Source organism: Diorhabda sublineata, chromosome X (genome assembly GCF_026230105.1).
Source record: "Diorhabda sublineata isolate icDioSubl1.1 chromosome X, icDioSubl1.1, whole genome shotgun sequence".
In the NCBI taxonomy this organism is placed as follows: Eukaryota; Metazoa; Arthropoda; class Insecta; order Coleoptera; family Chrysomelidae; genus Diorhabda; species Diorhabda sublineata.
In genome coordinates, this window is record NC_079485.1 from 21,860,239 (window position 1) to 21,873,076 (window position 12,838).

The 12,838-nt window shown below is 30.8% G+C and overlaps 1 protein-coding gene across 1 annotated transcript in view; it reads right to left on the minus strand.

Annotated features, from left to right (window-relative positions):
* LOC130451429 (uncharacterized) overlaps positions 1-11,961 on the minus strand; it is an 84,112-nt gene extending 72,151 nt beyond the window's left edge. Inside the window, exon 1 of the mRNA XM_056790437.1 lies at positions 11,761-11,961. The gene's annotated coding sequence lies outside the window, so the exon portion shown is untranslated. The remainder of the gene's footprint in view (positions 1-11,760) is intronic.
* Positions 11,962-12,838: the final 877 nt, after the last annotated feature.

The window sequence follows — 12,838 nt, forward strand, 5'->3', positions numbered from 1 at the left end:
GATTGATGTAATCACTTGTAACATTAAAATCTTAGTTCATTTAATTTGATATTCGCCTAGTACGCCAGTCAGATTGATGTAATCACTTGTAACATTAAATTCTTAGTTCATTCAATTTGATATTCGTCTAGTACGTCAGTCAGATTGATGTAATCACTTGTAACATTAAATTCTTAGTTCATTCAATTTGATATTCGTCTAGTACGTCAGTCAGATTGATGTAATCACTTGTAACATTAAATTCTTAGTTCATTTAATTTGATATTCGCCGAGTAGGCCAGTCAGATTGGTGTAATCACTTGTAACATTAAGTTCTTAGTTCATTCAATTTGATATTCGTCTAGTACGCCAGTCAGATTGGTGTAATCACTTATAACATTAAAATCTTAGTTCATTTAATTTGATATTCGTCTAGTACGTCAGTCAGATTGATGTAATCACTTGTAACATTAAATTCTTAGTTCATTTAATTTGATATTCGCCGAGTAGGCCAGTCAGATTGGTGTAATCACTTGTAACATTAAGTTCTTAGTTCATTCAATTTGATATTCGTCTAGTACGTCAGTCAGATTGATGTAATCACTTGCAACATTAAATTCTTAGTTCATTTAATTTGATATTCGCCTAGTACGCCAGTCAGATTGGTGTAATCACTTGTAACATTAAATTCTTAGTTCATTCAATTTGATATTCGCCTAGTACGCCAGTCAGATTGGTGTAATCACTTGTAACATTAAATTGTTAGTTCATTCAATTTGATATTCGCCTAGTACGCCAGTCAGATTGGTGTAATCACTTATAACATTAAAATCTTAGTTCATTTAATTTGATATTCGTCTAGTACGTCAGTCAGATTGATGTAATCACTTGTAACATTAAATTCTTAGTTCATTCAATTTGATATTCGTCTAGTACGTCAGTCAGATTGATGTAATCACTTGTAACATTAAGTTCTTAGTTCATTCAATTTGATATTCGTCTAGTACTCGAGTCAGATTGGTGTAATCACTTGTAACATTAAATTCTTAGTTCATTCAATTTGATATTCGCCTAGTACGCCAGTCAGATTGGTGTAATCACTTATAACATTAAAATCTTAGTTCATTTAATTTGATATTCGTCTAGTACGTCAGTCAGATTGATGTAATCACTTGTAACATTAAATTCTTAGTTCATTTAATTTGATATTCGCCTAGTACGCCAGTCAGATTGGTGTAATCACTTGTAACATTAAATTGTTAGTTCATTCAATTTGATATTCGCCTAGTACGCCAGTCAGATTGGTGTAATCACTTATAACATTAAAATCTTAGTTCATTTAATTTGATATTCGTCTAGTACGTCAGTCAGATTGATGTAATCACTTGTAACATTAAATTCTTAGTTCATTCAATTTGATATTCGCCTAGTACGCCAGTCAGATTGGTGTAATCACTTATAACATTAAAATCTTAGTTCATTTAATTTGATATTCGTCTAGTACGTCAGTCAGATTGATGTAATCACTTGTAACATTAAATTCTTAGTTCATTCAATTTGATATTCGTCTAGTACGTCAGTCAGATTGATGTAATCACTTGTAACATTAAGTTCTTAGTTCATTCAATTTGATATTCGTCTAGTACTCGAGTCAGATTGGTGTAATCACTTGTAACATTAAATTCTTAGTTCATTCAATTTGATATTCGCCTAGTACGCCAGTCAGATTGGTGTAATCACTTATAACATTAAAATCTTAGTTCATTTAATTTGATATTCGTCTAGTACGTCAGTCAGATTGATGTAATCACTTGTAACATTAAATTCTTAGTTCATTTAATTTGATATTCGCCTAGTACGCCAGTCAGATTGGTGTAATCACTTGTAACATTAAATTGTTAGTTCATTCAATTTGATATTCGCCTAGTACGCCAGTCAGATTGGTGTAATCACTTATAACATTAAAATCTTAGTTCATTTAATTTGATATTCGTCTAGTACGTCAGTCAGATTGATGTAATCACTTGTAACATTAAATTCTTAGTTCATTTAATTTGATATTCGTCTAGTACGTCAGTCAGATTGATGTAATCACTTGTAACATTAAATTCTTAGTTCATTTAATTTGATATTCGCCTAGTACGCCAGTCAGATTGGTGTAATCACTTGTAACATTAAATTGTTAGTTCATTCAATTTGATATTCGCCTAGTACGCCAGTCAGATTGGTGTAATCACTTATAACATTAAAATCTTAGTTCATTTAATTTGATATTCGTCTAGTACGTCAGTCAGATTGATGTAATCACTTGTAACATTAAATTCTTAGTTCATTTAATTTGATATTCGTCTAGTACGTCAGTCAGATTGATGTAATCACTTGTAACATTAAATTCTTAGTTCATTTAATTTGATATTCGCCTAGTACGCCAGTCAGATTGGTGTAATCACTTGTAACATTAAATTCTTAGTTCATTCAATTTGATATTCGCCTAGTACGCCAGATTGGTGTAAACACTTGTACCTTTAAATTATTAAATCCTCAGTTTGCTAAATAAATTGTTTTTAAAAAAACAAAATTTATTGATAGATTAAAAATATTATTATCTAAAATTTCTATTAAAATACAGACCGATAATACGTTAGCATTCCAAACAAAATTGCTTTAATGGAACAAGCCGAATCAATAGCCCTCACTGTTTTGTTGGCATATGTTTCTACCCCTCAAAACTCTAGAAGACGCAAACAGTCTTGTTTTCAATCATAGTTTGATTGAACAACAAATTACTTCACGTTCCCATATTAATAAGCCTTTTTCCAATCAAACAAATATAAAACCAAAGATTATGCATCAACAACCCAGGGAACATATATTACATCTTTCTAATTTCTATCCCCGCACTCAATTGCATAACAAACCCAATTCTTTCAGTGAACCAAACCACAATACGAATCTAGAAACACCTCCAAGATTCCCAAGCCCACCAATTAATATTCAGTCAAGACCCGTGAACCAGCATTTCCTTACAAATCAACAAATTTTGGGACCAATGTCTACAACTAGTAGAATACCTTCTCTTCAGACAAAAAACTTCCTAGACAAAATCTATTTTTCGCTTACCCCCGTAGACATCAATTTACATCTACTGAAATTACCAATGTCAACGATGGAGACAACTTATAAGAAAACCCTTATGAAAATTCTGTTAACGATCCGAATCCTTATTTTCCAGAGGATAATTACAATTATCAATATTTCAATAATTCAAACGAAATAACGAATGATAATTCCGACCTTAACGATAACGAAAAAATTTCCTACACCAGCCTCAGAAACAAATCAGTATCAAACATAAATAGCTTTCAAATGAATACATTACCTTACATTTAAATGTCAACCCCACCTATAAAATTACTTATAGATAACGGATGCCACAGTTTTATCTTACGACCATATATAGTTGAAAAAAATTTCCCAAACAAAATATTTCACTCGAACCATACCTTAATAGCATGTACCGTTAATACATTGCTATACAAAAACAAAAAACAAAGCAAAATACCCTTTCTAAAGGAATTTAATTTACTAGAAGAACTAGAATTCATTCTTTATCATTTCCACGACTATTTAGCAATGGTTATTTAATTAGCCCTACTTGCTGAATACCTCTTTACTATAGAAAAGATTTAAACTCACAAAAAATTGAAGTTCCCGCTACCTCCGTAGTATAAAAAAGAATCAATACCGATTTAGAAGAAAATACCGACTTATTTATGCCTTATAAAAACAATACAAATGCTGATGCCCTTTCCAGAATCCAAATGAACGCCATAGACGAAAATATTTCCCTTTTTCCAAGTTTCGATTCTAATGATCTACCTTACCTAGATACCGCCGATTTAGACGAAATATTACTCACCATAGATGCGAGCCTAGAACCAAAAATCAAAATTTTATCAGATATAGCAATTAAACCCGACAAAGCTAAAGACTCCAATCAACGTGACGAATTAGAGACTATACACTCTAATACAGAAAATCCCATAATAGGAGCCCCATATATTAAACGTATATACAAATCAAATCGTGTTTAGATATTCAAATGACAATATAATAAAAATCAGAAAAGAAAAAATTTTTGATAAACAAAGATCATATATATTTTTACCCAATGATCCCTCTGAAAACGACATTTACAAAATAATTAAAGAAAATCGGCTTATTGCATGTATTTTAAAAATAAAAACCTCGAACCTCTAATATTAAAGAGTTCTATTTTAGAAAAGGTTCTTTCATTTTATATATAACCAATACAATATTGGAAGATGTAGCAGACAATGACATCCAACAAGAAAAAATAAAGTTTTATCATGAGACTAAAACTTCTCATAGAGGTATAACAGAGAACAAATTAGTATTTAAACCTACTCCTATAGGCTATGAACCCATCGATCATATTTACATAGACACTTTCAAAACACATAATACGACTTTTTAACAATTATTGATAGTTTTTTTTTTAGTTAGGTCAAGCTTATCCCCTAAATACACAAACGGGCACCGAAATAATAGATAAATTAATAATATACTTCAATCATTATGGCATACCAAGAAAACTAACATCAAAAAACAGTAAAATATTCAAAAACGAAAATCTGCAAAATTTATGTTCCTTACACAATATTGAAATGCATTACTGTACACCTAGAAATCCCAACTCTAATATTTCTATCTAAAGATTTCACTCCACCTTACAGGAAACCATAGTGACCCCGAAAAATAAAGATAAAAATGCGAATATTGTTCAAGTAATGAATTACGCGATAACAATTCAACCCATAGCGCTCTAAAATATACACAGTTTCAAATCGTTAGAGGAAAACGTGATTATCGTAACCCTCTCGAATTAAGTGAAGAACAAATTATCTCTAATTACATACCAGAACATCCAGAAAACATTCACGCAATAAATAAACAAATTCACAATTCCCTAACATCTCAACACAACAGTATATTGAATAAACGAAACATAAATAGAAGTGAAATTATTACTATGGACTGCGATAAACAATAAAAAAGCAAGTTGGTGAATTGAGTTATTTAATTATATTATAACATTTCAATTTAAAAACCTCAAAGATTACGTGACTGTGTCAAAATTTTCGCACTCTATTAAAAAAATATTTCAGGATGTTTATCTAAAATTATCATTAAGCCTTAGTTACTATTTTACGATCAGCGTAACGTTCTCAAGGAAAAACCTACTATTGGTGTTATTTTCTAAATAATGTATCTGTAAAAACAAAATATCGTGGGAAATTTTTATGTTTCCAAATCCTGACCTTGACTAGAAAAAGTATGTGTAAATTTAAAAGCAATGAAACAAAAATATTTTGAAATTATAAACTATTAAAAATAATTTGATAAAATACGTTCTGCCATCAGCTTTTTATATGTTTTCTTTTAAATATAACTGATTTGACATTAAAAATAGAAGCATGACTTTATGATAATCCTCCAGTAGAAAAAATTATCCTGCTCGTCGATGTTTTTCGAAAGTATCATAAAAAATTGTGAGAATTCTTTCTTCTATCAATGACAAGTTGCAGAACTCAATTGATTAATTTAGATTTTGTGTGGGATACTTTATAGAAAGTGTTTTAGATTGATTTTGTTTACATAAGCACTTTTCGGAAATTGCGATTTGGTTTGATCTAAAAATAGCTTATCGGTATTCAAAGTAGGTGTAAAATCTCCTTGTTTGTTGTGTAAATATTGGAATACGGAAATACTTGAATTCTGTGAGACAGATGAATAAAGCTCTATAAAAACAAAACCTGTAAAGCAATATATGACACTAGAAGAGGTGATAAAAATTTTTTATGGGTTATTTCAAATTTAAAATTTCCCACGAAAATACAACACGACGTTCGGAAACTCTGATGAAAATCTCGTTCTGAGTTAGGATCCAATATCAGTTGATAGTCATATTATCTTATCCTGTATCATAGTTTCCATAAAGCACTATTGTCTTTTGAAAGCTTGGCAAGTATCACGTATTTTTACATTGACACAGTTTTCTTCGATATATAAGTATAATCATTATTCTTAGCTTTTGTGGTTTCTCACATGGGGTCATTACTATTGCTTATTTTTAGTAAATAAAAATTTCATGTTTTGTAAGCAGGTATTAATTACCATTTGCGAATAATCTCAAGCTTTTTTCTTCATCTTATCTTATTGTTGAATTATTGCTCATTTTCTAATTTTTTTCTTCAAGATTTTGTTTAGTGTTTATCAATTCATATTTCAATAGAAGCTACCATTCTTATTAATTTTTGTTATCGTACTGATAATTTTTTGAGGCACTTTTTGGTTAATTTTCTATTAACCTACTGCTAATGGCAGTATGCTCTTCTTATATGAATTTTTATAATTAACTGCATTTTGCTTCCAATTTCAATTTTAGGTAACCTTTATTGATAACTTCAAAGTTGTAGCTTTAATTGAAAAAAACAGTGTCTCGTTAACATCAATGTTCTATCTTTTTGAACTTCACCTTTTTTCTTCTTATACTGTTAAGTTTATAAGAAATTAATAAAGAAAAGAAGGAATGTAGCATATCAAATAGCCTGTTACATTTATCGTAAAATATTTTTCCTATTCCGTCAATTAATTATTGTGGCGCAATAATCACTTTCGTACTATACCCAAAAAATAGTAGTTTGTCTATTACCTACTCCGTTCCATTAGTTATATCCAATTCTCGAACGTTCGAATCCTTTATTACTTCCTAGTAGAAACAATTATAAATCGTATAAATAAATAATGATGTTATTTATCTTCATACAGGTGCTAGATCAGGGCTAAGAAATCATGGAGATCATTGCTGGACCACGGCAAGAAAACAAACAGATCATTAGTAACCGTTTCATCACCTCCAACCCCTAGATTTATTTGTAAATATAGTTCAGTTAGAAAGCTGGCATCCAATTGAACTTCAAATGTGGCTGATTACCACTTTGCAAGAGCGCAAGTGATAATGATCATGTTATTGGATTGAAGATTGTAGTTCTCATTGTATCATTGTCATGGTTATGTGGTTAGTTTCTATTTGTAACTCCGATAGAACAGATTATGATTACTTGCCTTATCATTATGTAACTTCTAACTGTTCTTATGTGTCTCTATTCCTTAATTTGTCTTCATTTCTCTAGATTCTGCTATTTTTAAGGCCATTTGCCGACCTCATTTGGAACCTTTCTCTATTTACTTCATTTTTTGTTTGCAATAGACTTATTCCATTAGAAGTCTGAGATTTTATCCAGTGAGGTGCAATCGTATTCTTCCCACTGCTGGAGTATATCCGACTTCATTATGTCATGTTTTTCTTGGTGCACCTCTGGCTGTCCATGCTTCATACACTATTTACTATTTTGTCTCGCTCTTTCCTTTCACAACTCAATATCTACTGGAATTGGGTTTTCTTTTGCTACTTGTTTATTTTTTCATAAGCACTTTTTTGTGTAATTTATCTGAATCTGAATTAATTGAAAAAGTTTGTCTGTAAGATACATAACATTATTCATATATTTTATAAGATCGATCCTAAAATTATTATGATAAATATCAAATATAGATGTCAATTAATATTTGACAAAAAAAGAAGAAAACAAAGTGAAGATATGGGTGAAAAAGGTACTAAAGATGATTTTCGGAGGAGTGCGGCAACAAAATAAATGGAAAAGAACAAACGCAGAGATCAAAGCACTGTATCGTCAAGCTGATATGGGATATTTGGTCAGAGCAAAAAGACTCCGTTGGATGGGGCATATAGCCAGAATGGACGAAAATAGTTGGGTGAAAAGATCCTTGTTAAGGGAATAAGGAGCAAAAAGAAAAGAGGGCGTCAACGGAAAAAATACATAGAAGCATCAAGAGAAGATTTAGAAAGAATAGGAATAGAGAACTGGCGTGAAGCAGCCATGAACAAAAATAGATGAAGGAAATGTTCTTGATTTTAAGTCTCTTCTGTTTTAAAATTAGTTTTTTTTCGATAGTTTTTAAAAGAAAGAAAACTTTTGACGTTTCGATTTTTCTTTAAGTCGTTATCAAAATATGATATTCACACTGACAATTTGCGTATTTATATTAATCAATAGATCGTCTACATCATGAACATCAAAATAAGAATAAAATAAAATTAAAATTTGTTCTAATAAGGAAAATTAATTTTTTCTCAAATTTGAGATGTACTGGTATGAAACGTCAACAGCTAAACTTAAGATTCAGATTTTCTCAAAATTTCTCAAAGCTAACTCCACCGATAACTTTTGGTTTCCACCACAAGCAACACTTCAATAAAAGATTTAAACATCAGAAAAAAATTTAAGGTAGATATAATACGAGCCCCATCTCGTTTCAGTTAGCCCACTTAGAAAAATTCGAAATTATTAAACTTTTTTTTAAATGCCAAAAAGTAGCTGTTAGTAAAATGTTTCAAACTTTTAGTTTTACGTCTAAAATAGGTTTTGGATGAATATTGTCAAATATTTTGAATGATATTTAATATGATGGAAATAGATAGACCTTGTTGATGATAATTTTTTATGCATATACAAGGGTTCATTGTTTCCAAAATTGTGTTCAAAGTTTCATTAGGTCTAAAATACGCAAATAATAAAGTAGGCTGTGTAAGTCATATTTTCACAAAATGTTTTTAAAATGTTTTTTTTTAAGTAACAGATAGATTTTTGAAGTAATAAGGTGAGTATAATTTTTAAAATTGGTAGAGGAAAAGTTATTGATGAAAAAATTCGAAATATAAATGTATTTGCTTGTATAAAGCAAAGCAAATGGTTCAATTGTCCCTAAATGCCGGTACGTAAGAAAATCGAAATTGTCAGACAAAGATAAACGAGCGTTGAAAAGAATAATTCAACAAAACAGAAGTGCTAACTATGGTCAATTAAGTGTACTTTGGAGTAATGCAGTGGGTAGGCGGGTTTTAAGATCCACATGTCACAGAGAGGCTCAAAAATTTGGATTTTAGACATACAGTTTAATGCATGTTTTTCTAAATTTAAATTTTCTTTACATGGGCCAAGGAAAAGCCATTATTGACTCAAATCCAAAAGAAAAATAGACTTAAATGGGCCAAAGGGCATAAAAATTGGAATTTTGAACAGTGGAGCTGTATACATTGGAGTGATGAGCCTCGTTTTGAAGTTTGCGTGGGTGACGATCGAAGTAGAGTTATTCGACAAAAAAATGAAGCTTTTCATCGAAATTTTTTGAAGCGGAAAGTAAAATTTCCGGCATCTGTGATAGTGTGGGGCTCGATATCTGCAAGAGGAGTGGGAAAACTGCATTTCATAAATGGAATTGTCAATACTGAAAAGTACCTGGATATTTTAGAAGAATCATTGTTGCCAACAAGAGAAGTAACTTTAACCGCTAGGAAAGCCTTATTTTTCAGCAAGATGGAGCAGCATGCCATAAGTCAAAAAAGGTCTTAAAACGGTTCTCAAACAATATTCCACTTTTAGAGTGGGTTTCAAGTAGTCCAGATTTATCACCAATAGAAACACTTTGATACAATGAAATGAAAAAGCAGTTGCGTGCAAATCCAGCTAGAACTATCATGGAATTGAAAGAAAGACTACAAGAAATTTGGAATGATTTTACTCCCGAATACTGCCAGAATTTAATAAACACCATGCCTCAAAGAATTACGGCTATTATTAAAAATAAAGGGGATGTTACGCAATGGTAACTTTTGAAAGTATGTTTAATATTTAAGTTTCTCTGATTACATTTTTTTTGGTTTGTAATTATAACATATGTTAAGACTTGTAACTCCTGTGAAAGTATCTAAAATGTTTATAGAAAATATAAAGTGCTCAAAACGAAATAATTTGCCGATTTTTAATAGCTAAAAAAGCAATAATTAGTAATTTTTTTCAATTGGGCCAACTGAAATGGGACGGGGTTCGTAGTATTTGTAAATATATTTGCGAGTACTCCATTAGGCCTATTAGAGTAAATAGACGAAGAAGACTGCTATTCAAATACAGGGATAAGTTTAATGTAGGCATTTGAATTTCCACACATGTAATTGCCGTGTAAGGAGTATACTGTATTTTTCTTTTTTTTTTGTGTTACCGAAAATGCTCTTGTGCCTTAACCCTCAACTTTTTAATCTGTGGGTGAAGTACCAGACCTTCTAATAGGACTATCGAAATAAAAAACAAGTAACAACTATAAATTTCTTTTTTGTGATAACAATAATACGTTTTAAATGCAAACTAACTTGTTAAATATTATATTAAATATAGTTTTATTCAATATGTGAAAAAATTAAGAGAGTTTTGAAAGGTTTAGATGAAAGATTAAAATATGGTGATTTCTTATTCAAAATAGCATAGAAAAACTCAAGAATATACAAAAAACCGGTATAATGGTAAATTTGTAGTAACTATGTATTTATCTATGGCAGTATCGCCTCAACGGACACCTGAAGACGTTAAACTTAGCATATAATGCAGCCTGCAGATTCTGTTGCGCAGAGAATGAAACCTCTCGAAGTGTGAAACATTCCAGAGCACTACATCTGGGAGCGTATGAAATGGAAAACGAAGATATCTGGCTGCAAGAGTCATCCCATATTATGAACTTTCCAAGAAAAGAAAAATTAATAGATTAGCTATAAGCATTAAGGACCCCCAGTCTCGCAGCAATAAAGGTGGACACAATAGATTCTTTTATGGTCTTTCGAATGTAGTAGAAAACTGTCATTTGTTTTGTTTCATTTCTGATATTCAATACCAACTTTAGTTCAGTTATTTTTCGAAATAGCTCATTGAAGTTGTATCGACCAAAACGATTACAATCGTTCGAATTGATACAACTACATTGAATTGTTTCTAATTTGAATTTGAAATATGCCGCCAAAAGCAGAAACGGAACTGTTGTTTCATGTAACATATCTACATTATTTTTTGTTTTATACGAAACTGTAGTTATTAATTAAAACAATTGTTAATTACACGAAATTTATAATAGCAATAGAAAATTAAGTTGAAATTAAACAATTAAACAATCTCATCTCTAGATTTCATTTTTCTAGCTATTCATACGTCGTTATATTTTTAGTTCAATTTCTACATAAAGAGATGGATTGATTATTTTATCTTCCATATAATATATCTTACAGATAATAATAAACTCCTTTTAGCACATACCTTAACATCGAAGACTAGTACATAAAATGTAAAATGTGTATAAGATTTTTATACTAAAAATATTAGATTATACCTAAGGAAAGCAAATTAGTACTGTTAAGTTCTTTAAATATGACTTTGCGGTAACGTAAAGAAAAAGTCAATAAATGTAGCTGGTGTTATTTAGAAAAAACTTATTTAAATAATTTCAAACAATCTAGGTACCTACTCATTAGTAAATCCTTGAAATTTAATATGAAATGTTATCACTTCCTATTTCTTAACGAATTCCTGAAAAAACTAGTTTCGTTTGGTATGCCGAATATTTTACTATAAACATACTACATTAAATAAATATAACTGTTTATAATTACATAACTATTGTATAATTGGCTAAGTTGTCAATTATAAAATATCTTGGAATGCATTGGAATATCTGTGCTTTTATATATAACGTAACAATTGAAAATCCAGGTAAAAAACGATGTACCTATCATCAGTCTACCTGTATTAGGTAGTTTCTACGTGGCTTAAGGTCACTAAATCAAATCTCACATACCTTACAAATTTGGAATTCCAGTTTAATTCTGACAAATGGGGTGTTGGGCTTGTATAAGAGCAATTTCCTTTTTGGTAGTCAGTCAAATTCACAAATTTTTCGTACGCAATACACTACACAAATAGACTAAGATTTTTGTAACGGCACAAAATACCGAGCTGGGTCGACTAACGCGACGTATGCTGTCTCGAGAGCTGTTCTGAAGTTATGAGGCATTCGGAGGAGTGGTTCCCACCACTCCTGCAGAGCTGGCTTTACAATAATATTTTTCTGATTCGAAGGACTATTTATCTAAAGATTCTAAAGGATAAGATGGTACTTCCGTAAATTCGGTTCTGTTTATTGTTTGCTCCTATATATAGGATTATAAAGTAATGCACAAAATTCATAAAACGTACAATGTTCATTTTCGAAAAAAATGTGAAAACGCGTCATTTGACAAGTCAAAGAAATACGTCATAATAACAAATAATTTGAGTAGGAATTACATAAAAATAGGAGGAAACCAATAAAAATCAAGATAAACTAGGTTTTAGTAATAACTTTTAAATCAACTAAACTGTCTATTGAACCAAAACTATTTCTTACAGGAGTTGTTCAAACTGTGTACTGTTCACTACACGATGGTGGACCTGATTTACAGATTTGCGATGTTCCCACAAAAATCAAGAAGGGTAAGATGTAAGTAGGTAACCACTCTATTGACCCACGTCTTCCAATTTCACATTCCTTTAAACTGATTATTCAGAAACCTTCGAACATTAAGACCATAATGAATATACTGTTTACACTACCACTACACCAACACTCACGATTACACTGTCTGACGCGCGTTTCGATAACCAAGTTATCATCTTCAAAGACTGAAGTTTACCTTCAGTAAGACAGTGTAATTGTTAGTGTTGGTGTAGTGGTGGTGTAAACAGTATATTCAGTATGAATATCGCCAACGGTTCCAGAAATTCCAACTTAGTCATTAAGACCATAATGTGGTGGTGCTCCATCTTGTTGGTACCAAATACTGGGATCCCAGTTTTTCCTATTATTTGGATCCGCAAATGCCGCAATTAGGTCCGGA